General features: G+C 42.4%; 1 protein-coding gene across 2 annotated transcripts in view; it reads right to left on the bottom strand.

Annotated features, from left to right (window-relative positions):
- Positions 1 to 27,570, bottom strand: part of TYK2 (tyrosine kinase 2) — a 2,798,586-nt gene that overhangs the window by 389,429 nt on the left and 2,381,587 nt on the right. The window lies entirely within an intron of this gene.

The following is a 27,570-nucleotide window of genomic DNA, read 5'->3' as shown; positions in this document are numbered from 1 at the left end:
AACTCAAATGTGGAAGGAGGGGTAATGCACTGCAAAGTGAAATCATTCTGAACTTGGACACCATCACAAACTGGTTCCGGAAAGAAAGATCCAGAATTGATCTCTCAAGAATTTTCTTTCTTTGGTACTAAACGCATTACTAAATAAAATCCCTACCCTGAGGAGGAGGAACAGCTTTTGTTACCCACTGAGACAGCATGTGATGCAAAAAGTACAGTTTTGTACCGACCATAAATGTTGATGTTCGAGTGTTCACACTGCTGCAGTCATCATACTTGGGTTATCCTGCCGTCAGGCGGTCCCGCAGTCGGCCAGAGTTCCAAAGTCTTGGTCCGGTGTCAGTTGCTGTCGCTTCTTCCCTGACGTCAGTGCGCCAGAGGTATATAATATGCATCTGACGTCATTTTCTTCAGTTTTTCTTGCCCCAGATGTCAGGTGCCCCCAAGTGGGTAGGCAATACATATTGCTAATCAAAAATATAAATAAAAAATAAAAACAATACCTTCAGTTACCAGCAAATACACCCCAAAGGTTGTATAGGATAGAAGGGTATAGATAAGTCCAGCTAGTTCAGAGGGGATGGAGGGAGGGTAACCTGGACTGCAGCAGTGTGAACACTCGAACATCTACATTTATGGTAGGTACAAAAATGTGCTATGTTCATCGTGTTACACTGCTGCAGTCATCACACTTGGGTTGAATCCCAAAGCTAAGGTTGGGTGGCTGGTCTATAAAGAGTTAGGATTGGCTAAGAGGCCCTGCAGAACTGCAGTGGCAAATCCTGCTCTGGATTTAGAGTAAAGAGGCAGGTGGTAATGCTTGGTGAAGGTGTACACTGAACTCCAAGTTGCAGCCTCCAAAATTTCCTTGGCAGGTACTCCTCTGACAAAGGCTGTTGAAGTGGCTGTTGCCCTGGTGGAATGAGGCCTAATGTTATTAGGGACTGGTTTTCCATGCTGTGTGTAGCAGTACCGAATACAGTGTCCTATCCATTTGGATATAGTCTGCTTTGAGATAGCCTTGCCTTGTGATCCTGCAGCATATGCTACAAACAGTTGATCAGTTTTCCTGAAAGCTTTTGTTTTGTCCAAGTAGAAGCGTAGCTGCCTGTGTATGTCTAAAGTATGCAGAAGTTTCTCCCCTTTATTTTGGGGGTTTGGATTAAAAAGTAGGCAAATGGATGTTTTGGTTAAGAGCCACACTAGATACCACCTTTGGCATGAAGGTAGGGTTTGTCCTTAAAGATACCCTGTGCTGATGAACAATTATAAAAGGTTCCACTGCCATTAATGCCTGTAGCTCTGAGACTCTTCGTGCTGAAGTTACTGCCAGGAGCAGAGCTGTTTTCAATGATAAAAATTTTAGATTGGCTGTATTGGCTGGCTCAAAACGTGGCAGGGTCAGTTTTTCCAAAACTAAATTGAGGTCCCAAGTTGGTGTTGGTGCTCTCCGGGGCGGTCTTATGTTTTTAGCCCCTCTGAGGTACTGCTTTAGCAAGGAATGAGAGAATAAAGGAGGACCTGTGTTGTAATGTGCAGAAATGGCAGAGGTGTGGATCTTAATTGATGAAAAGGATAGGCCTCTGTCCAGCATCTCAGTTAAGTATTGTAAAATCTGAGGAATGTTTGGAACAAGGGGGTCAAGGCTGTGAGCCTGGTTCCAGGTGCAGAATCTCTTCCATTTTTCTGAGTAAGCTTTCCTGGTACTTGGCCTCCTGGCCTCCAAAATGACATCCATAACAGCTTTAGAGAGAGGTGTTGCCTGTTTGACTAAAGTATCTGCCATGCAGCCAGGTTTAGGGTTTTGAGCTGACCATGCAGGATCTGATTGTTTTGTTGAGTCAGAAGGTGTGGAATTTGGGGCAAAATCCATGGTGGGCCCTGAGCCAAGTTCCTTAAGATAGGGTACCAGTGCTGGTGTGGCTAGTCTGGAGCAATCAGGATCATCTGTGTTTTTTCTTGTCTGGCTTTTAGGAGTAACTTTGAAAGGAGAGGCAGTGGTGGGAAGGCATAGACATTTAGGTTTTTCCAGCTGAACAGAAGAGCATCCACTTTCCATGCTTGTTTGTGATAAGTCCTTGTGCAGAATTTTTGTAGTTGGCAATTCAGAGGGGAGACAAAAAGATCTATGTCTGGGCATCCCCATTTTTGTGTTATCATGCTGAAGATTTGTGGATTCAATTTCCATTCGTGAGGGTCCATGATATTTCTGCTTAGGTCGTCTGCCACAGTATTTTTCTTTCCTGGCAGGAATTGTGCTTGCAGGTGAACTTGGTACGTTAGAGCTATGTTCCACAAGGTCATGGCTTGCCTGCATCGGGGATAAGAATGTGTGCCCCCTTGTTTGCTTATGTACCACATTACTGTGGTGTTGTCTGTCTTTAGTAACAGTTGTCCTGGATGTAGAAGGTCCTTGAAAGCTGTTAGGGCATTTTGAACAGCCAACATCTCTTTTTGATTGATGTGAAGATGCATCTGGTCTGTGGTCCACTTGCCCTGAATGCATTTTCCTGCCATGTGTGCTCCCCAGGCGTAATCCGAAGCTTCTGTTGTTAAGAGTTTGCCTGGCTGTGGGTTGGGTAAAAGGCTGACCCTTGTTTAGGTGACATGCCTGTGCCCACCATCGAAACTCCTATTGTAGGCAGGGAATCATTGGAATTACTGCTTCTAGACTGTGAGAATGTTGAGTCCAAACACTTTTTAGGTACCATTGTAATTTCCTCATATGCAGTCTGGCATATGGTATTAGTAGTATGCAGAATGCCATGAATCCCAGGGCCTGCAGAATTTTTCTAGCAGGGAGATGGGACGTTTTTGCCAGTAGTTGAAAATATTGTTAATTGCACTTGTTTGTCTGGCATGAGGTAAGCCATCTCTGCCGTTGTATTTAAGCTGGCACCCAGGAATGGAATCTGTTGTGAGGGCACTAGTTTTGACTTATTTTCGTTTACTGTGTACCCTAGAGAAGTTAGCAACTTTTTCACAAACGCCAGATGCTGTAGAAGAATGTTCTTTGTCTCTGCTTGAATGAGGCAGTCGTCCAGGTATGGATATATTTGAATTCCTTTTTGTCTGCAAAATGCAATTACTGGTGCCAGGCATTTTGTGAAGACCTTGGGCGCAGTAGATAAGCCAAAGGGCAGTGCAGACAATTGGTAGTGCATTGTACCAGCTTTGAATCTGAGGTATCTTCTGCAATTTTGTCTGATAGGAACATGCAGGTATGCCTCTTTGAGGTCCAGAGTAACAAGCCAAGCCTTCTTGCCCAGCATGGGTAGAAGCTGCTGTAATGTCAACATTTTGAATTTCGGAATATCCAGGTAAGTATTCAGAATTGAAAGGTCCAGTATAGGCCTCCAGGCTTTGTCCTTTCTGGGGACCAGGAAGAGTCTTGAGTAAAATCCTTGTCCTTGTTCCTGTTGTGGTACTTTTTGTATAGCTCTCATGTCCATGAGGGCTGAAATTTGTTTTTGTGCCTCTGCTCATTGATTTTGTGGCAGGTCTGGCATTCCTTTTAGCTTTGGTAAAGTATGAAAGTGGAATCTGTAACCTTGAGACAAAATATTCAGGACCCATTTGTCTTGGGTGATTGTTTGCCAGTTTTGAGAAAAAAGTGCTAGTTTTCCCCCTAAGGGGGCTACCAAAAGGGACGTGGTTGGCGTACGCAAAGGAAAGTCATTGTGACTGTTTCCTGTAAAGTTGACCTCTCCTCACCTCCTTTTGGGGTTGAGGTGCCCCCCACTGTCATTGTCTGTTTGAACCTTGGGGCTGAGATCTGCCTCTTGGGCGTCTGTATCTGCCTCTCTGTGGCCTGTCTGACACTGGAAAGGACCAATTTTTTGTTGGCTAATTTGTGCTAAACCGAGGTGGTTGTACCTGTAAGAAATCCTTGACTGTTTGCATAGATTTAGCTTTATCCTCCATTTTCTTTAACACCTCTTCTGCCATAACACCAAACAAGGTATCATGCTGTAAAGGAGCATCCAATAACTTTGCCTTAACATGATCAGGTAAACTCTGTTCTTTTAACCAAGCATGTCTTCGAATAACAGAACCTGTAACTGCGGCTCTACAAGAGATCTCTAAAGAATCAAAACCACATTGCAGAGTATGTTTTCCCACCTGTTCAACTGCATGCAATAAATCCTGCATTTCTTAACAATCAGAAGCTTCTCAGCTAGCAAGCATTTTCTGTTTTAACTGAGCCATTGGTTGGTTGGTACTTAAGCATGTGAAACTGGCAATTTAAAGCTCTTACTGCTAACGTTGCAGACGTGTATACTTTCTTCCCCCAACTATCCAAAGCTCTGGAATCTTTGTCAGAGGGTACTGAATGTTTTGCAATGGAAGCCTTAACCCCTTTTGGACCCTGGGAAATAGTTTCTGGATCAGCAGAAGGGTTTTTGTAAAGAAACTTGTGAGAGTCAGGGACTCTATAATACCTATCTGGCTTGGCTGGAGCAGGGGGCAAAGAGTCAGGAGATGATCTGGATTAAGAGAACACATCATTCACAATGTCTAGCACAGGCGGAATAGTCAGGGGCCTGTGCTGAGGCAGTAAGAGGAAATCCCTGAGCCTTTTCTTGGATTCTGAGTAATCCTGACTTTCCCAATGGAAATGTTCCCTCATGGTATGTAAAGTTTCCCCAAAAGAATAATCCTCAGGAGGAGAGGCTGAAGGGATAGATTCCTCAGCATCAGAGTCCTCACAGGGGGGGGGGGGTAAAGAGTATCCCTGGTCTGAAGAGGAATCAGAGGAAATGGAAACCTGATCAGAGGAGTCATAGTCTGTATCCTGCCTAGGCCTTTTCTCAGGAGGGGTATGGGAACCCCTGATTAGAGTAATGAGGTCTTTGGACATTTTAAGCATCTGTATCTTAGGCATGGAGGACTGTCCAGGAGAATGCTGTACTTGTTTCTTTGTCTTTAATGGTACCTTTGTCTTGGCTGTTGTTTTAATGGTAAGTTGTGAAGGTCTGAAAACACCCTCAGAAGCCGATGCCTGCTCAGCAGCTCCGGACCCATCTGAGGGATTAGTTTCCATATGAGTTTCCAGAGGCCTAGATGTCTCCACGCGGCAGTCGGAAGTGGCCTGTGGCTCTGAGGTAGCAGGTGTCAGGGGCTGCAAAAGCGCCTCACTGAGAACCGGCGAACCGGCGACTGGCCTAGAAGAGGTTTCGTCGTCGGTTTTGGACCTCGGATGCCTGTCTTTATCCTTGTCTTTGCGTTTTTTCGGTATTGAGGTCTTGGCTGATGCGACGGCATGGTATAATTGAACCTTCGGCCAAAGTAGTGTAAAGCAAAATCAAAACGTCTTTTATAGTACATTTGTTGAGTCAAGCACAAAACCGACAACTAGTGACGTCGTGATCAGGGCCTAGGCGTGGAATACAGTAAGAGTGGAAGTCCTTATGAGGTATTTGCTTCCCACAAGAAATACAATTATTAATTTTTTCTGACATCGGTCTGAGGCAAAAAAAAGGTTTCCTCAACGGGGTACTTAGCTTTATTGAAGACTTCGGATCTGAAATTTGACTTTGAAAATCTCAGGAGTCGGCCGACCAGCACTTGCGAACTGCTTCTGCTTCGGGCACCTCGCGGCAAGAAAGACTGAAGAAAATGGCGTCGGATGCATATTATATACCCCTGGCGCACTGACGTCAGGGAAGAAGCGACAGCAACCGACGCCGGACCAAGATTTTGGAACTCTGGCCGACTGCGGGACCGTCTGACAGCAGGATAACCCAAGTGTGATGACTGCAGCAGTGTAACACGATGAACATCAGTAGGAAACAGAAAAGTTTGGTCTGGCGGATGAAGATTAATCTCTTGAAAAGAAAGAAGTTCCTCCCACTGCCATCTTTTGCCTAGATGGATCACATTCTAGACCCTTTTGTCTGAAACAATCTTTTGCCAAAGAGAGAGAAATGGAGATTCAGGCTTTCTGGAAAGATTAAGGGACTACCAGGATGGTGACGTGTGTGTGTGTGTGTGGGGGGGGGGGGGCATCACTGACATAGTCATTCTGACTTATTTCACTATCCTTTGTTCTGGCGGATTACAGCTTTCTTTTTAGAACCTCCTTGCAACTGCTTTTTAAATGTCTGCTTACCAGCAATCTGCTGAGACTTATTTTTTTTCTTTTTTGCCAAAGTCACATGAGGGGGCATGGAATCCTTTGGAAAACTTTGAGAAGGAGGGCTGAAAAATCTGAGAGATTCCCTAAATCAGCTTTCTGCTCTCATTACAGTTTTTGATAATGTCTGCAGCAGAAGGTCCAAAACTAAATCACTATCCAAGAGACAGAATTCAAAATGTCACTTTTGAAATTTTCTGGAAGGTTCTGAGAATGCAATCAAGCAAATCTTCTTAAAATAGTTCCAATGTCAGCAGCCCTAGAAGTAGTACCTACAGAGCCATAAACATATTTTAAACAATGATTAATGACTTGAAAAATAAAAGTATTGAGGGCTGACACAATGGTTAAGGTGTTTTACCTTGTAAACACGGGAGAAAAATAGGAATTGTGGGAAAATACATACAAGGTTCAAGTCTGACCACAGGAAAGCATAGCTTGGCTAAAAAGGTCCTTGAGGTTATTAGCCAAGTAATAAACTATGAAGAAACTAAATTACAGAATGCAAATCTTTTCACAAGAGAAAAGGGATGCCAAAACATTCTTCATACAGTCAAAATTAGTCAGGATAAACTTCAACTTATGAGGCTGAATGTTTAGAATTCTAAAAATCAAAGCTGTAGAAGCACACACTTTTCCTCAAACTTATCAAAAGCTTACCCATCCTTATCAGAAGGAAAGGAATTAGAATTAACAAAATGTTGAAGATGATTGTAAATTGAGTAATAGCTTAATTCTAGCTCTCCCAGTGTGAAAACAGAAACTCAGCAGAGAAGGCCAGTAGACTAGTGTTTATGTATAAATTTCAGTAACTGGCTAGTAAGGGTACTACCTGGATGCCAGGAAAAAAGAAATACAGAGGAACTGGAAAAATCAGCTACAAAAAGTGAAAAGAAACACTGACTGTGGAAACTTCTGCAGCTGTTCAGCAAACAGAAATGCAACCTCCAGACATGAATTTCAGTAACCTACAGTAAGATACAAGACAAGTGCACAAAGACCTGATTAAAAAAAAAACACTGATGGAATATATCAACACACAACAAAAAGGCTGGAAAAACGAAGAGGCCTTAAACAAATGTTCAGATGACATGATAAAGCTGCAAAAATCAGAGGCTGAAATGAAGAAAAGACTGGCTGAATAAGAGACTACTCAGGAAGAGATGTTTCAAAAAATAACAGAGTCAGAGGACAGAGTACACAGGGAAAACCTGATATTTTCAGCTCTACCAGGGAAGCATGAAGGAACAATCTGCATTAATTTTACAAAAGCACAAATCAGCAACTGGACTGGTATTCCACAGCAGGAGTTGTTAGTTGAAAGGGCACATTGTGTGTATGCTCCAAACCTGGCTATGAGAAAATGACCTAGACCATTAATAGTAAAGATGCAATCCTACCAGCAGGAGGAGTTGATTTTGATAAAACTGTGGCAGGACAACAAGCTACTTAAAGTGGGAGCAGAAGAGTGTATGTGGAGAATGATTACTAACTGTACACCAAGCAAAAGAGAAGTAAATGTATTCCACTATTCAGGGAATGTCAAGACATTGGTGTGAGATTCAAACTGTTGTACCCAGCTGTCTTCAAAGTATTCTTCCCTGAAGGGACAAAATCATTTTTCAATGAAGTACATGCTAAGGAGGAAATACAAAAGTTTGTCCAACAAAAAGTGAGCTGTGAAACAGGAAGATATTCTGCTTCTTGTTCTTCTGGTAATAAAGACCACAGAGAGACTGTACCTGTAAAACCTTTCCAGTGTTTCAAGGGAAAATGTTGGAGCAGAATGAAGGGAGCACGAGACTTGACTAGAAGAACTGAGAGTACATTGGAAATGAAGCAGTGACAGGTTACGGGAAATGGAGATGAACAGTAATAAAACCAGTAATTTAACATGGGATTACAATGCAATAATTATATGTGTGAAAATATGACAGAACAAGAAAATCTGGAAATACTGATTTTTTTCAGAATATGTTGGACTTGTGAGGCACTCTAAAGCATATACCCTTACTTTATCTCATTAATGTTCAAAAATGCTTTGGGGAGGGGAAGAGGTGGGAGAAAGTTAACTGCAAGTAAAGAATTTTTTTCTTACTAGCACTATTTTTGTGGTGTATAGTTTTCGTTGCATGCTACAAAGTAACATTTTCTCAGTTATTTTAAGTGTAATGGAGATAGTAAACAGGTGGTATGTTTTTTTCTTTCTCCTTTCTCTCTGTCTTCTTGTTCAAACTTAAGAATTCTAGGCAATGCACTGAAAAAAAGCTAAAAAATGAATCTGCTTTTTTCATTCTTGCTTGGGGCAATGACTGGATTAAGGACCTTAAATCGATTTAGTAACAAGTTTTAAAAGTAAGCAAGTAAATGAAAAAGAGTAGTGAATATTACGAAGCTTTTTTCTAGCAAAACATGTAAGCTTACTAACAAGTCTGCAGCTGGTCTTCATGTTTCCAAGGAAACAATCTGATAAAAAGAAACTGGCTACAGGCTGGTGGAGAATGACTGGCTGAATGAAAAGAAATAAAAACTGAGAAGAAAAATTGGCTAGGACATAATGTTCCCTGAAAGCATTCAGGGGTTCTCCCAGCTGCGAGAGCTATAAAGAAAATATAAAACCAATTAGCAATTAGTAGAAGCACAGGCTGCAACATGCATCTTAGCATGTTGAACCTTTCTTTTAGGTTAACTCAAGTATGCAAGTGTGACACTCACTCTCAGTTTGGGAACTTTTGTTCCTATTAGAAGGGTAAAAATTAAGTATTTGAAGATGTACATAGTTTTGTGTGTTAGGATTAAGTTACCAGGTTTTAGGTGAGTATTGGGGGTGTCTCATTTTTTGTTTGAGGGCTTTCAATAAAACAAAAAAGTTTTGTAAGATGTGATATAGGCTCAAATGGATATGGCAAGAAAAAAGAAGTTATGTACTCATGTGAGTTGCTCATCTTGCCTTCATTCTTACTGATGGGTCGGGAGCTGATCCTTGGCTCTGACTCTGCCACATGCAAAAGCTTGAGGTCTTCAACCAGCTTGTGATCTACTCCCTATCCTATAATGCACTGGTGCTTCCCTCAGATCTTGTTTGCTGCCAACCATGGTATAAACCATCTCCCAATATAGTAACAGCATAGAATATACATTAGAAAAAGGTCAATCACAGTCATACCTCAGGTTCTCGATCCTCAAGGAGCCTGGAAGGGGGTTGGAGGGTGGGACGTAAGAATGAAGGCAATATGAACAACTCACATGGAATCTTATGTTGAGTACATAACGTCTTTATGTGAAGTTATTCTATCTTGCCTTCATTCTTATTTTTGGGATAGCGCCCCAAGCACCATCTTCTTGGGTGGCTCATGGCAGTATGTTCTTCAGAAGAGTGGAACCAAAGGAAGCCCTGTCCCTGGATGCCCTGTCCACTCTGTAATGAGTGATGATGAGGTCTAGACCAAGTATCTGCTGCGCATAACTTCTTTCATCAGGGACCACTCGTGAGGAAACAGAATTGCTCTGTTCAGCTTGTCTGTAATCACGCTGGACTGCCCCGGGATGTACGTTGCTATCAGAAAGTGCTGGGTGGAGCTTACCCATTGCCATACTCTCAAGGCCTCTCAACATAGGGAGTAAGATTTGGTAACCTTCTTGTTTGTTTATGTACCAGACTACTGACATGTTGTCTGTCTGAACTGCAATGGCCCCAAGAGGGAGAGAGTTTTGAAAGGACTGCAACGCTAGAAGTACCATCTCTAGGACAATGATATGCAGGTGAGCCTCATGTTCTTTCCAAGTGCCTTGGGCTGTTTTTCCCTGATAAAGCCCCCCACCCTATCATGGAAGTGTTTGTGGTCACTGTGGCAATTGGGGTGGGTAGAGCAAAGGGACGACCCATCATTACACAATCCGATGTTAGCCACCACTGGAGGTCCTTCTTGCAGGAGTTCGTTATTATGATCTGATGTGACACTGGAAGATCTTGAAAGGAACACTGTGTGAAAGGGAGCCAATGTAGTATCCGCATATGCATCCAACCCAGTGGAATTGCCATGACTGCTGCTGCCATTGTACCCAACAACTTGAGAACTGTGGAAGCCGGGTTTTTTTCTTTTGAGAGAAGAGTTTGAACCTGTTGGAAAAAAGTAAAGACCCTGTCTGATGGAAGTTTTAAAGTCATTGTGGGGGTGTCCAGATCTGCTCCTATAAAGATGGTATGTTGTGATGGCAATAAGGCAGACTTTCCTAAATTGATGGTAATCCCCAATTGACAGCACAGATTCACGGTGGTGTCCCTTGTTTGAATAAGTTGATGCCTGGTGGTGGCAGTTAGGACCAGTCGTCTACATACGGAAACACCCGGAATCCTAAATGTCTCAGGTGAGCCGTGACCACTGCCATGCATTTGGCGAACACTCTGGGGGCTGTCGTGAGACCAAAGGGCATTGCTCAAAATTGGTAGTGACTGGATGCCAGCCGAAAACACAGGTGATCTGTGGATGGTCTGTCCATTTTTATGTGGTAGTATGCATCCTGGAGATGTACTGAACACATCCAGTTGTCTTTCCCTAGAAAGGGAAGTATCGACTGCAGTGTTACCATCTGGAACTTTGTTTTCTTCACAGATTTGTTTAATCTGCTGAGATCCAGAATGTATATCCAGTCCCCCGTTTTCTTTGGAACTAAAAAGAACCTTGAGTAAGTTCTGGGCCCTATCTGGTTTGCGGGAACCAGCTGGATGACTCTTTTTTCTAGCAACTTTTGAATTTCTACTGTTGCTTATTCCCTGAGATTAGATGGAACGTCTGGGATTTTTTTTGTTTGGGGAGGAAATGGGAATGGAGTATCCTCTAGATATGATGCTTTGTACCCAGATGTCTTTTGTTATTTTTAGCCAGCCATCTGGGTACAAAGGTAAGCTTCTCCCGACAGACAGGCGGGCCTCCTTTCAGGAGCACTGGTAGGGTTTCCCAATGAACTATTCTCTGTCGCCCTGATTCGGTGGGCCCCCTCTGCTGCTTGGTCGGCATCCTCCATTATTGCCCCCTCCTCTGCCTCTGGAGGGGGGTTCACCACATGTCTCCTGAAAGACTCCTTGAGTTTTCCAGAACCACATCTTTCCACCCTTCTGACCTTTAGGGTAAGGTCTGGTAGGTGTGGAAAATTGGACTCTGATGGCAGACAGAGTTTTCCCTCTTGTTCACACCTGGTAAGGGTTTCTTTTACTTTTGGTCCAAAAAGGAACGAGCCATCAAAAGGGGTGTTGATAAAAGAAGACTTAAAGGGCTCCATAAATGAACATAAGTGCATCCAGGAATGTCTCCTAAGAGCTATTCCTGTGCTTGCTGCCCTACTCGTTCCATCAACTGCATATGAGACCAAATGCATAGACGAGTTTACTAGGGAATTGAGGGGGGAGAGCTGGGAGGTTACTTTGACACCCTCGCAGCTACTGAACCTTGAAGACTATCCTAGCTCTTTTAGGAGATCTCTTTGCAATCTAGTGAAATGTGTAAGATAATTCAGTGACCTAAGGGCAAAGGTCGCTGAAGTAAACATGCACTTTCCATATCTGTCCATAATCCTTGAATCCTTATTCGGTGGCTAGACGGACATCGACATTTCGGATAACTCCTCCTTGGTGGCCGCCTCCACCACCATGGCATCAACAGGGTCTCCTTTATTGAGGAAGGTCTTGTCCTGTGATGAGGTAATAAACTTAATAGGTCTCCTGGGGACTGGCTCCACTGTATCTGGAGACTCCCACGCCTTTTGACAAACTAAGTCCATAAGCTCATCAAAAGGCAGAGCCACCCAAGTGGCAGAGGGCTGAGACCCAAAAGCCTTCAGGTAGATTGACTCATCATCAGTAGGATTGATGGGCTGGCAGCCACCCCTCTGTCTGAGGATCTCTAAGATATCTGCGAAGGAAATACCTTCAGAGAGTGACCATGGGGACCATTCCAAATCATCTAAGTCAGAGTCTGAGGTGACAGATTCCTGCGGGGAGTCCAGATGCTTCCTCTTGCATAGCATCTTCCAAGGTACCTCCTCAGCGGGAGCTTCTGGTGAGGTCTCAGAAGAGCAGGGCTCACCCAATGGGGCTTCATGAGGCTCTGGGTCTCTATGCTTTTGTGGAACCTGTGATGATGAGGTAGACACAGAAGCCTTAGGGGGAGAAGCTGCTGATCCTGATGATGTGGTTGTCTGAGGGGACAGTGCTCTGCTCATGGCGAATGCCCCCTGGCTTTGATGAGAAGGAACCCCAGCATCCAAGGATACAGCCGATTCCCCTGGCACCAAAATGGTGGACTCCGAGACAGAAGTAGGTGCCGTGCTCACTCGTGCTGAAGCTCCTAGAGGCAAAGTCAGAACCGAAAGATCAGTTCAACTCTGGTTAGTGTCGGCTCCTAGACTCTTTGGTATGCACCAAAGCAGTCCGAGAGGTTGAATCCGAAAGTTTGAAGCAGGTCTCGGTACCGACGACTCTACTATCATCAGTTCCAAGTACTCCGGCTCCGAAACTTCGAGTCAGATCGAAGGAGGAACAGATATAGAGGGAGCAAGGTTGGACAGTTCAGAAACATGAGGGGTTGGCCCTGACAAAAGTTTGGCAAACACCGGTGTCTGCAGAAGCCTCTGCACCACACGATCAACATCCATGTCTGAAAGTCTCCTTGAGGACCGAGAAGATGGAACCGAAGAAGCAACCGAATGCAAAAAAAGAAGTTATATTCTTACCATAACGTTCCATGCGAGTTGTTCATCTCACTTTTTTGTTCTTACACGTGGGTTCGGAGCCGATCCCTCGGCTCCGAGTCGGACACTTTTCAAGCTCAAACTCTCAGAGAAGCTCGGGACACAGTATATATTCCATGATGCTCTACTGTAAACCCCAGATCTAGTATGCTGCACCCGAAGACAGCTTAAAAAAAATAAGCACTGCAGTACCTACCTATCTAGGTACCTCTAGATTTGCAGAAAGAAAAACAGTCTGTCTTAAGGAGACAAGCTGACAAGACCAACCAATCCACCAAGACAACCATTCTTCTCACTAGGAGGGGGAAGGTGGGAGGGAATGTAAGAACAAAAAGGCGAGATGAACAACTCACATGGAACGTTATGGTAAGAACATAACTTCTTTATGTGAAGTTGTTCTATCTCGCTATTTTGTTCTTACACGTGGGTAGCATCCCAAGTACCCTAATCCTGGGCAGCTCAAGGGAGAACATTCCTGAGCACAGTGGAACCAAAGGAAGCCCTCTCCCTGGAGGCCCTGTCCACTTTGTAATGAGTGATAAATGTATGAGGTTTGGACCAAGTAGCAGCTGCACAGATGATATCCAAGGGTAAACGAGCTGCATGAGCTAATGACACAGAAACGGCCCGGATAGAATGGGCTTTGACGTTAGTAGGTAATGGTTGATTAGTGGAGGAATAAATGAATTTAATGCAATCAGAAAGCCACTTAGATAATGTGACTTTTGATACAGCAGAACCTTTCTTGTTCTCTGCGTAGGAGACAAAGAGTTGATCAGTTTGCCTGAAATCTTTTGTTCTGTCCAAGTAGAATCTCAATGTCTGTGGACATCAAGCTTGTGTAACATATACTCCAGTCTGTTGGTATGATGTCTAAAAAAAAGTTGGGAGCTCAATGGACTGATTTAAGTTACCTTCGGAGCAGACCTTAGGAAGAAAGGTAGGATTTGTCCTGAGGGACACCCTATCAGGGTGGAAGATCAAATATGGGGGCCTGAAAGATAGAGCTTGGAGTTCAGAGACCCTACGCGCAGATGTAATGGCTACCAGAAATATTGTTTTCCAAGACAGAAACTTCAAATCACAAGATGATGCAGGTTCAAAGGGGGTAAGCATCAATTGGGATACGACAAGATTCAAATTCCAGGGAGAAACAGGGTGTCTGATAGGTGGTCTGAGATGATGGGTCCCTTTCAAAAAGGCTTTACATAGTCTGTGGGACATGATGTTAGATCCGTTAAAACCTACAAGAAAATTGGAAATGGCAGCCAATTGAACCCTTATGGTGGCAGCTGCTGTGCCATCATAAAACAAGGAGGACAAGAACTCTAATATGGTATGAATAGGCGCAACATATGGGTCAACATCGTGGCGAGAAGCCCAGTGAACAAATCGTTTCCATTTGCTATTATATAGCTTCCTGGCTGACAGTTTATGAGAGGAAACTATAATATGTTGGACCGGGGGAGACAAATCTTGAGACCTGGCTAATATGGGAATTGGAGCAGCCAAGCTGTCAGTTTTAGGGAGATGAGGGAGGGATGAAGAACTCCCGATGAATGAGTCAGAAGGTCTGGCACTGGGTCCAGAACTCATGGTTCTTCCACTTGATACTTCTGTAGAACAGGGAACCAAATCTGACGAGGCCAAGATGGGGCTATCAGAATAATAGTCCTTCCCAGACTTTTGGCTTTCTGTATGAACTTGGGAATTAGAGGAATTGGCGGGAAGGCATACAGGAGACCCGGGGGCCAATCGTGTACAAGAGCGTTCCTCAGGTCACTCCTCGGTCGGGGATAACAGGCAAAGTAGCTTCTGCATTTGGCATTCATCGGAGATGCAAACAGATCGCAGCAAGGCTGGCCCCACCTGCGGAAAATCCTGTCTGCCACCTGTTGTTTGAGGGGCCACTCGTGAGGTGACAGGATGGCCCTACTCAGTTTGTCCGCTATCACGCTGGATGACCCCGGGATGTGCTTTGCTATCAGAAAGCGCCTGGTGGATACAGCCCACTGCCAAATTCTTAGGGCCTCTCTGCACAAGGGATACGATCTGGTTCCCCCTTGCTTGTTGATGTACCAGACTACTGACATGTTGTCCGTCTGAATTGCAATTGTCCCCGGAGGAAGACAGTAGTGAAAGTGTTGCAATGCCAGGAACACCGCTCTTAGTTCCAGGACATTTATATGCAAATGTGATTCCATGCTCGACCAAGTACCTTGGACAGTCTTTCCCTGAAATAGCCCCACCCACCCTATCAGGGAAGCATCCGTGGTCACTGTGGCTGTGGGTTGGGGGAGAACAAGGGGACGTCCGACTACTACCTGCTCGCTGTTCAGCCACCAGTTGAGATCCTTCTTGCAAATATTTGTTAACAGAATCTCATGCGACATCGGCAGCTGTTGGTAAGACCATTGTGTGAAGAGTAACCTCCGGAGTATCCGCATGTGCATGCGTCCCAACAGGACTGCTATTAGCGTCGCTACCATTGTGCCTAACAGCTTCAATATCTAGGATGCAGGAGCTTTGTTCTGGGTCAACAGACTGGACAATTGACGTCTTAGGGATAAGATTTTTGTTTGAGGCAACTTGATCCTTGAATCAACAGTGTCTAGCTATGCTCCTATAAAGGTAATACGCTGCGAGGACGATAACGCAGATTTTTTTAAGTTTAAGGTTATGCCCAACTGGGAACACAGGTTGATAGTGTAGTCTCTTGCATGAATTAGTTGATGCCTGGTGGTGGCGATGAAGAGCCAGTCATCCAGATATGGAAACACCCGGAATCCTAAGCGTCTCAGGTGAGCCATGACCACTGCCATACATTTGGTGAACACTCTGGGGGCTGTGGTGAGACCAAAGGGCAGGGCTCTGAACTGGTAATGACTGGTCCCCAGCCGGAAACGCAAGTGATCGCTGGATGATCTGGCCATTCTGATGTGGTAGTACGCATCCTTGAGATCTACAGAGCACATCCAATCGCCCGTTTCTAGAAACGGAAGTATCGATTGAAGCGTGACCATCCGGAACTTTTCCTTCTTGACGAAGGTGTTGAGTTTGCTGAGGTCTAATATGGGCCTCCAGTCCCTTGTTTTCTTTGGAACTAAAAAGAACCTTGAGTAAGTTCCGGATCCTATCTGGTCCGCCGGGACTGGCTGGATGACTCTTTTGTCTAGCAGGTTTTGAATCTCTATGGCTGCTAGTTTTCGCAGACTGGGTGGAACGTCTGGAATTCTTGTACACATGGGAGGGAATTTTGTAAAGGGGATGTAGTAGCCTCTGGAAATTATGCTTTTTACCCAAGAATCCGTTGTAATGTTTAACCAAGCGTTTGGGTATAAAGCAAAGCGACCCCCGACCGCCTCCAGAGCAGGACAGCCGGGCTTCCTTTCAGGAATGCTGATAGGGCTTACAAGAGAACTGCTCCTTGTCACCCTGATTTTGTGGACCCCCTTTGCCGTTTGGGCGGCATCTTCCATTTTTACCCCCCTCCTCTGTTCCTAGAGGGGGGTATCAGTAGGTGTGTTCTGGAAAGCTCCTTGGGGCTTTCGAAAACACATTTTTCCACTTCGTTGCCCTTTGGGGTATGGTCTAGTTGGAGTGGAAAAATGGCCTCCTACAGCAAACAGAGTCTTTCCTTCTTGTTCACACCTAGTAAGCGTCTCCTTAACTTTAGACCCGAACAAGGCGGAACCATCGAATGGGGTATTGACGAAGGAAGACTTGAAGGCTTCCGTAAAGGAGCAAAGGTGCATCCAGGACTGTCTCCGAAGAGCTATCGCTGAACCTGCAGCCCTACTCGATCCATCAACAGCATAAGAAATGAGCCGCATGGATGAGTTGACTATAGAATTGAGGGTGTTGAGTTGTGCTGTCACCTTCTCAGAAACTGCATCAGCTGTGTTACCCTGTACAGCATCTCCCAGCTCTTTAAGGAGATCTCGTTGAAGGCGGGTAAAGTGGGTTAAGTAGTTGAGCGATCTCATGGAAAATGCCACAGAACTAAATATGCCTTTCCCATACCTGTCCATCACCCTAGAATCTCTATTAGGAGGATGGACAGAAGAAGAAGTTTCCGACATCTCTTTCTTGGTGGCTGCCGCCAACACCATGGCATCAACCTGGACTACCTTGGTGAGAAAGGCCTTGTCAGCAGGGGAAGTAATGAACTTGTTGGTCCTCCAAGGGACCGGTTCCACTGAATCAGGGGATCCCCACGCCCTTCGAGCAACCAAATCCATTAGTTCTAAGGGAGGAGTAACCCAGGAGGTGGATGGTTGAGACCCAAAGGCCTTCAGGAGTACCGACTCGTCCTCAGTAGGGGCAAGGGACTACCAATCACCCCTCTGCCTTAAGATCTCCAATATGTCTGCAAATGAGACATCCTCTGAGGGGGATCGTGGGGACCCTTCTGATACCTCTAAGTCTGTGTCCGATGTCAGGGATTCCTGTGGGGAATCCAAGTGCCTCCTCTTGCACAGTCTTCTTCCTAGGTACTTCATCAGCAGGAGCTTCCGGTGAAGTCCCTGTAGAGGAGGGGCCATCCAATGGGAATACCTGAGGCTCTGGGTCTCGACGCTTGGCAGGGACCTGTGGGGAAGAGACAGAACGTGGCCCTTCAGGGGGAGGGGAAGAAAGATCCGAAGAGGTAGTGGTCTTAGAAGACATGACCTTCCTCATTGAATCAAAGGCACCAGAATCCCGGTCCGAGAAGTCTGCCGGCTCCGAAGTGGCCGGCAGCCCTCCCCGAGCCGAGACCCCACGCTCCAATCCAGAGGACGGAGCCAAACTCACCTGTGCCAAAGCCCTGAGGGGAAGGGTCGGAACCGAAGTCTCGGTTTGATTCTCCACCCCGGAGCCAGCGAGGGAGTGTCGGGTCCGAGACTCCCCAGTCGGAACCATGGAGATCAAGGTCGACGGAGCCAAGGGAGCTGGATCAAACCTCGGCTCCGAGGGCTCTATCAATATCGGTTCTCTCTGCCCTGGCTCAGAGAGTTCGACTGGCCTCGGAAGAGGAGTAGAGAGTAGGACTGGGATTTCAGGCTTTGAAGCCGAGTGGCTTGAAGCATAAAGCATTTTGGCCAGGGCCGGGTTCTCTAGCAATCTCTTAACCACGCGGTCCAGGTCCACATCAGATAACCTCGAAGAATGGGTCGAAGGGGCCGAAGATGGCACCGATTGAAGAATCGGAGACCAAGGAGTCTCCAACACCGGAGCCACAACTGGACTCCGAGATAAAGGTTCGGTACATGGTTCCAAAGGCTGTGGAGCTGATGATCGAACTATACTAGAGGAGCTCAGAGCCGAGGACTTGGGCTCCGAGGACCCCTTGGACGACTTCAACCCCTTCGAAGCCTTGGAAGAAAGGTCGGTCTTGTCCAATGCAGCTTGAAAATCAGGCTTCAGGAGTCCTCTATCCACCGGCTTTCTGCGCCTTTCCAGAAGAACCCTGGCGCTAAAGGAGTGGCAGACAGAGCACACTTCCTGCAAATGAACAGATCCTAAACAGTACACACAGGTGGAATGGTTGTCTGTCACAGACATTTTCTGGCCACACTCGCACCTTTTGAAGCCAGACTTTTGCTTCTCTGACATTTTAGTAAAAGAGAGAGGAAATATATATATATATATATATATATATATATGTTTAGATCTCTGAACTCGATACTATGAGTATATTAAATACAAAAAATGTTATTTAAATATTTTTTAATATTAACTCTCTACAGAACTAGCTAATCTCTAAATGTTCTAACTAATTTTAAACTACCACTAATAAATTTAGCACACACAAAGGAGCTGACGGAGCCCCTGTCACGCCCAAAAAACTAAGAAAGGCCTAGAAAAAACAGCCGTTAAGAAAAACACTCCAAAAATATACCAGATCTACACACTAACTCTAACTAAACTCTATTTTTTTAAAGAAAACAACACTAGCTAACAATACAAGAGAAAAATATTTTTTTTAAATATAGAAAAATAACACTGGTCCGAGCTTCCTCCGACGAGTCTGCAGATCCGTTGCAGTGGCAAACTAGATCTGGGGTTTACAGTAGAGCATCATGGGATATATACTGTGTCTCGAGTTTCTCTGAGAGTTTGAGCTCAAAAAGCAGCTGACTCGGAGCCGAGGGATCGGCTCTGAACCCACGTGTAAGAACAAAACGGTGAGATAGAACAACTTCACATCTGGTGATTTCAGAGTAGGAGAGACCAGCTAGTCAGTGTAATGACCATCGACGCCGATATCAGTGGTGCCGAGGTCGAAGTCTTGTTAGTTTTCAATTGACTAGACAACGGAGATTTTTCCGGCTCCAAAGATACAGTAGTTGGGGATTTTTTTGAAGATTTAGACTGCTTGGCATGAGCTGTATTGCCTTGTTCTAAAGTTTCCTGAAAGGAAGATTTAATCTTGCCCCTGACAATCAGATTATACTTCCTTTCTTGTAACACCCGTGACCTGAATGAGTGGCAGCTGGAACTTGTTTCCTGTAGATGTAAAGGGCCTAAACAGTACACACAATCTGTGTGCCCATCAGTAATTGACATCTTCTGTCCACATTTAGGACATTTCTTAAACCCTGAAGGCTTAGACTGCTTAGCCTCCTTGTCCTTTTCTTGCTGAGACATACTAAGAATAATAAATGGTTCACGGCACAGACACACTAACAAGCCCTCTAATTTAAATGAGCTTATGACAAGAATATATATATTTATAGCCTTCTAACTTAAACAGGCTATAAGTACCCTGTAAAAAATACACAATCCTATAAAGTAAACGTTTAAATATGAATATATAATTTCATATATATATATATATATATATATATGTATATATATGTATGTATATATATGTATATATATGTATATATATATATATATATATATATATATATGTATATATGTATGTATATATATGTATATATATATATATATATATACATATATATACATATATATATATATATATACATATATATATACATATATATATATATATATATATATACATATATATACATATATATACATATATATATATATATATACATATATATATATATATATATATATATATATATATATATATATATACATATATATACATATATATATACATATATATATATATATATACATATATATATATATATCCAACAATACAGCCTTCTAACTAACACAGGCTATAAAGTACTAGCAGAATAACACACAATCCTATGTCAACACTAACGCTAAATTTGTATTTACATTTCTACACAGATATATAGCAAACACACACCTAGAACAATAACTACCTATGAATAATGAAAAAAGGTTAACTAACACTATGTTAACTCTTAACACTATAAGGGGTATAGGGAGATACACGAAGGCCTTCAATCAGGCCACAAAGGAATAGCACAAAAGAAGCACACTATCAACAAACCAGAAGAGCGGAAAGGCACTCTAAGCAAAAAAAACAATTATCCTAGGTAAATAAGACTTATGCTAAGCTATGAAATCCTAATAGTAACGAGAAAATATCAACATTTCACTGGCCAGAGCTGGTGAAATGCCCAATCCATTGCAGCGGCAAATGAGATCTGGGGGAAGCACCAGTGCATCATGGGAAAGGGAGCAGGTCACGAGCTGGTTGAAGACCTCGAGCTTTTGCATTTGGCACAATCAGAGACGAAGATCGGCTCAGGACCCATCAGCAAGAATGAAGGCAAGATAGAACAACTTCACATTAACTGTATAAAAAAGTTCAACCTGCCAAACAGTGTATGCATGTAATACAAAAACTGGAACTAGACATTTAACAAAAAGGTGATATACATAAAAGGTGTGAATAACAACTTTTTCATGCAATGATGCTTTCTGTAATGTCCTTAAATGTCAACAGTCTAACAGATGAACACAAAAAAGAAAGAGTAGTGAACTATATTAAAAATGTAGAGTACAAATAGCTAATTTACAGGAAACACACTAAAGAACTGAACCTTTATAATCAGTTTTCAGCAAGGAATATTACTTATAGGTGGGGACTGGAATGTGATTTCCAACAGTTAAGATGTGTCTGGGGGGCCAGAAGGGAACGTTTAACAAAAGGGGGGGGGTAGACTTTTAAGAAATGTATGAAAATATTTGGCATGAAAGATGTGAAATCAGTAACAGTAGTTTGAAGTGAACTTACATATTATTCCCTAATATATAAAAACTGGGCTAGGCTAGACAGAACTTACATTTTCCAGGAACATGCACATTTAACTGAATGTCTTGATACACACCCAATAACTACTTCAGATCATGCGCCAATAATAACTAAAATAAAAACACAGGGTAACGAAATAAAAATGAGACACTGACTCTTTCCCAACTATCTGCTGAAAAGACAGAAATTTAAGGAACGGGTAGTGGAGATTATTCAAGAGCTACTATAGAGGATAGAAATTTCTTCTGAAAATATAGCTGGGGGGGGTGGGATAAAATTGAGGTGGAGTTTAAAAACAAGGTGGAAATAAAAGAAAGGGAGCTATGGTTAAGAAGTAACAAGAATTATTCAGAGGGACTGAGAAATGTTAATGTATTGCAGAATAGGGGGAATCTCACAAAACAAGAACGGGATCAACTGCAGAATGCTAAGCAGAAAATAAGGTATGACCTCAATTATATGCACAAGTTTAGAGATTGCTATTAAGCAATTGTTTTTGATAACAGAGCACAAAAACTTTTAGCACAACTCAGGCAACAGAAATTAGAAAGGACTGTCGCCAAGCTTAGTGAGCCTGTAACAAGGAAGGTAACGAGATCCTGTAGAGGTATTAGAAATATTTCGGAAATTCTATGAAATCTGTATAAAGCAGAGAAAATATGGAAATCAAGAAAATATACAAATGGAAATGTTTATGGAAGAATTACATATGCCAAGGCTAGCGGTAGATGAGGCTCAATTACTAACTGTTAGGACAGGAGGAGATGAGATAAAAAATGTGATGTGTGTATATATAACAATCTACAGGAAAGTCCCCAGGAATAGATGGTATTCCTGTGGAAGTTTGGAAGTTGGGAGGGAAAAGACCGATAAAGATTTGGAAGGTTTTGTTTAACAGAATTTTAAGAGGAGAAGTACCAACATCTTGGAAGAAAGCAGTGGCAACTGTAATACCTAAAGAGGATAAAGATCCATTAGACCCGGCTTTACACAGGCCCATTTCAATACTAAACCATGATTATAAAGTGTTAATGTCTATAATGGCTAAAAGAATGACAAAAAGTAATACCACCATTGACAGATACGGATCAATGTGGTTTTGTGGAGGGGACATCTGACAACATTAACAGAATATTGATGATCCAGAGAGAAAAACAATGTAAGAAGATACCACTGATGTTGCTGTTGGTGGGCCTTGACACACAGAAAGCATTTGACAGATTAAGCTGGGACTTTATAAGCACGGCAATGGAAGCATTTGCATTTCCTGACAAAATGATAAGGTTGAATAGGATACATGAGGGATTGGAGGTGAAAATTAAACTGGGAGGGGTCCTCTCTGATAATTCTTGCTTCAGCAGAGAAACCAGGCAGGGGTGTCCTCTTTCCCCTTTATTATCTGCATTATATTTAGAACCACTGGCAAAGAAAATAAGGGACTCAGTAACTCAAGGATATAATTGGTATGGTAGTCAAGAAAAGCTGGCTCTGTTTGCAGACGATACTATTTTATACCTGACAATACCAGAAAGAGACATTATAGTGTTGTGGAACACTCTAGGATAATTTCAAATCTTTTTGGGATATAAAAGTAATGAAGCTAAAAGAAAGGCAATAACAGTAAATTAGGTACCCACACACAAACTGGTTCAGCAACATCTGTATTTACTGGGACAATGATCAAATTATATATTTATGATTAAGGACTAAAAATGATTCTGGTATGGCAGCTAAGGATATGTGGGAAGAAACTAAACAAAAAATAATACAAAAACTGAGACAAAGGAAGCTTTGTTATATGGGCAGTCGGAAATAAATTTGGGTGGCATGATGCCAGGGAATCTTCTTGGGCTAGGATTATATAGGCTCCAGGGCCATTAGCCTAGTACACATCTATGAACCTATGGATATGGAAAGTAATATACAAGCAGTCAAAATGTTTTTAGTCCCTTTAGCCTTATACACAGATCAGGCATATTTTTATCAACCAGAGAAGTTGTGGACAGCAATTAATAAAGAGCTGAAGGACTTTACATGGGAAGGGAAGGCAGCAAAAATCAAGTGGGATAAGCTGATTCTTCCAGTAGAACAGGGCGGACTGAGATTACCCAATCTGAAGGGGTATTTCAGAGCTACATAGTTAAGGCTCCTCTACATAGCACAAGCGGAAAACTATAATTCAAAGTGGAAAGGGAAGATGTTGAAACAAGGGGAAGCTCAAGAAACAAAGAGAGACAGGGATTTTGGATTCAGGCCTTTAAGGAGAACAATAATCACAAAGAACATTATATCCATAAAGTAGGAGAAAAGAACTAAACCAACATGGGAATGGAGAAAGGAGATGCTGCCAAGAGGGATGACTGCAATTAGGGATATAGACAACAGGCAAGAGGGGGCTGGAATTTATTGGAAAAAATGGTAAAGGAACCAAGGTTGTTGTCTTTCGGCTTTTCCCGGTTAGGGGTCGAAAGGAACCAAGGTACTGGTAGCAAATAACTTGAGAGGGAAAGGTAATAGAAGGTAACAGAATGGGAAGAGGCCAAGAATTTATTTGGACTGCATTTTAGAGATTGCCTTCTCGATCAGGATTGATATCTAAGTATAGGCAAAGAGAAAGAAATAGGGGGGTCCTAAACGAAAGACCAGCACTGGCAGAGTTTTTAGCAGAATCTAGAACAGAAGCTGCCATTAAAAAAGGAATAATCAGTACAGCATATAAAATACTGCATGACAACTATAAGAATCAATCAGAGGAGGTTACAAAGGATTAGAAAGAGAGACTGGATAAGCAATTCACAAAGAAACAATGGGAGGATATATGTATGTCTCCCAAATATGCATCAAAATCTAGAAGATTTAGGATTTTTGCTTGGAAATGTTTACATGGACAATTTTATACCACAAGAAGATTCCACAAAGAGGTACTTGGGAACATATTTTCTGGGAATGCAGTGTGTTGACGGACTTCAAGGATTCCCTGCAGGATGTGCTGTCGGAGATGGTGGGTGGGTGGGTGGATTAGTGTGATGAGGAAGATGATTTTTCTGAGCTATGGCACAGAACTGGAATTGCCTAGACATGGTAAGGCCTTGCTATATCTAATTACAGTGGCTGCCAAAAGAGCAATTACTAGAAAATGGAAATCAAAATCTAAACCAGCTGTATTAAAAGTAGTGAATATTGCAACAGTGATAAAACAACTGGAAATGAGATCTATAGAAAAGGGTAGGAGAAAACTACATAGGAAAACATGGGAAATGTGGGAACAACACATACAGGGGAGGAATGAGGTAAAAAAGAATGCAGGATTTAAAGAGCTATGTAATGTTTGACGGAAAATGATCGGGCAGGGTATAAGTGATATATAATGTTTGCAATTGCGAGTGTGTCAGTATGGCTTGCAATATAAAATGCTTGCAAGTAGGAATGTGTTTATGTGGTTGCTTTTTATTTATATAAATGTATGCTTGCTTATGTCGTAAGTGATGGTTTAATAAAGATGTTTTTTGTTTAAAAAAAGGGGCAGGAATTGAATAATTTATGTAATGTTGCTTAGGTTATGGATATATAGCAATATACATGACGTATAATGTTTGTTGATGTTAATTTAATACAGTTTAATTTTGCATAAATGTAAATTTGCCTGTGCCAAAAGTGATGACTCAATAAAACAAAATCAACAAAATATTTACCAGCAACAGTTAGAATGACCAAGCTATGACTGCTGGGTCAGGTCTGGGATTGGTGTATAAACAGTACTAGCAGCCCCTACAACAGACTTTTTTCAACAGATCACCAAATACGAGGAAGAGTCCGGGTAAGGAGAATGACGTTACAATGCCATCAATGCAAAGGGTGTTTGTGAATGGCCCCACATTCAATTATAAGGTGCTATGGTTTGAAGAGTGCCTTTCTTTTAAGTACTGCACACCATGACTGGATACCAAGTTGTCAGGTAACTTAAGAGAGTTAGTTACAAACTTGCCAGTATTCTTACTCCTGAGGCTAGATGCAAAACTGGGGTCAACATCTTCATTACTATATCAAAAACACCCTTCTAATACTAGCTTTGTTTATCTCAAACAATAATTAACTGTTTAAGGCAAACAAAATCTGCTGACTTTTTTTCTCTTGAGGACAATTGGAAACATGGCTGTCTGCTCCTGTACAGCACAGGGTGGCTCCTGAAAATGGAATGGTCTGAGCTTATAAATACTTTTACACGTAACGTATACACTTGCTAATTTGCTAGCTTGTAGCTGTTACAGTCCTCAATGTGGAATGAAACCTAACCTACTATAATATCCTACCATGAGTTTTGTAACAAAAGTTCACACTGATTTATCCATTTAGATATAGCTTATTCCATCACAAGGACCACTTGTTTTTTATCTGCATAAGACACAAAGAGCTGCTCTGTTTTTCTACTGACCTTCATCTAGACCACGCAATAATCAAACTGTCTATGCACAACTAAGAAGTACAAAATCCTCTTGCCTTGTTCTGAGGATTAGGAAAAAAGACAGGAATGTAGACTGCTTGATTTAGTGCTAGCTCAGCAATGACTTTTGCCATGAACAAAGGGGACAGTGTGCAGGGATATCATTTGTTTTATAAATACCTTTACTAAGTTATCAGTTAAAACACAGGCACACATATAAAAAGAAAGCAAACCACATCTATGCTTTCATTTACATACATTATACACTGCACGCAGTCGATATAAAACGTGTACACACCCCTGTTAAAATGCCAGGTTTTTGTGATATAAAAAATGAGACAACTATAAATCATTTCAAAACTTTTCCCACCTTTAATGTGACCTATAATCTGTACAATTCAATTGAAAAACAAACAAATCTGTTAAGGGAAAAAATATAAAAAATAAAAAACGTACAATAAGCTGGTTGCATAAGTGTGCACACCCTTAAACTAATACTTTGTTGAAACACCTTTTGATTTAATTACAGCATTCGGTCTTCCTGAGTACACACCTGCCATCAATTAAAGAGACTCTGATTAACCCCAAATAAAGTTCAGCTGTCCTAGTACGACATTTACTCAGTTGCCTGCTACAGCAACAGCCATGGTTCGCAAAGAGCTTACATCAAAGGGGTTTCATTGTTGAAAGGTATCAGTCAGGAGACGGGTACAAAAAAAATTCCACAGCATTGGATATACCATGGAACACAGTGAAGACAGTCATGAAAAAGTGGAGAAAATATGGGACAACAGTGACATTGCAAAGAACTGGATGTCCTTCCAAAATTGATGAAAAGACAAGACAAAAACTGGTCAGGGAGGCTGCCAAGACACCTACAGCAACACTGAAGGAACTGCAGGAATTTCTGGCAAGTACTGGTGGTGTACTACATGTGACAACAATCTCCAGTATTCTCCATATGTCTGGACTATGGGGTAGGGTTGCAAGACGGAAGCCTTTTCTTGCACAGAAAAACATCCAGGCCCAACTAAAATTTGCAATACAATACATCAAGTCTCCCAAAAGCATGTGGGAAAAATGTGTTATGGTCTGATGAGACCAAGGTTGAACTTTCTGGCCACAATTTTAAAAGATATGTTTGGCACAAAAACAACACTTCACATCACCAAAAGACCACCATCCCCATGGTGGGAGCAGTATCATGTTTTGGGGATACTTTTCTTCAGCTGGAACTGGGGCTTTAGTCAAGGTGGAGGGAATTATGAACAGATCCAAATACCAGTCACTTTTGGCCCAAAATCTTTAGGCGTCTGTAGAAAGCCGAAGATGAAGAGGAATTTCACCTTGCAACATGACAATGACCCCAAGCATAGATCTAAATCAACAAAAGAATGGCATCGCCAGAAGAAAATTAAAGTTTTGGAATGGCCCAGCCAGAGCCCATACCTAAATCCAATAGAAAATCTGTGGGGTGACCTGAAGAGGGCTGTACACAAGAGATGCCCTCGCAATCTGACCGATTTGGAGTGCTTTTGCAACGAAGAGTAGCCAAATATTGCCAAGTCAAGATGTGTCATGCTGATAGACTCCTACCCAAGAAGACAGAATGCTGTAATTAAAGCAAAAGGTGCTTCAACAAAGTATTAGTTTAAGGGTGTGCACACTTATGCAACCAGCTTACTGCATGTTTTTTATTTTTTAGATTTTTTTCCCCTAACAGATGTTTGTTTTTCAACTAAATTGTACGGGTTATAGGTCATATTAAAGGTGGAAAAAGATTTGAAATGATTTATTGTGGTCTCATTTTTTTATATCACAAAAACCTGGCATTTTAACAGGGGTGTACACTTTTTATATCCACTGTAAGTTTTCTTTATACAACTGTCACTCATTCCAACATTACATAAACTACTTGATTCCTGCCTTTTTTAAACCTTCCTCATCCTCTTCTTGATTATTCTGCATGTATTGTTCCCAAAAATTCCATTTATTTCTATGTAATTGCTCCTTTCCTTTCCTACAGATCCTATTTCCAGTTCTTTTAACTCTC

Source organism: Protopterus annectens, chromosome 9.part0, assembly GCF_019279795.1.
Source record: "Protopterus annectens isolate FY-2018-M chromosome 9.part0, PAN1.0, whole genome shotgun sequence".
NCBI classification, from domain to species: Eukaryota; Metazoa; Chordata; order Ceratodontiformes; family Protopteridae; genus Protopterus; species Protopterus annectens.
This window is presented reverse-complemented; position numbering and strand designations above follow the sequence as displayed.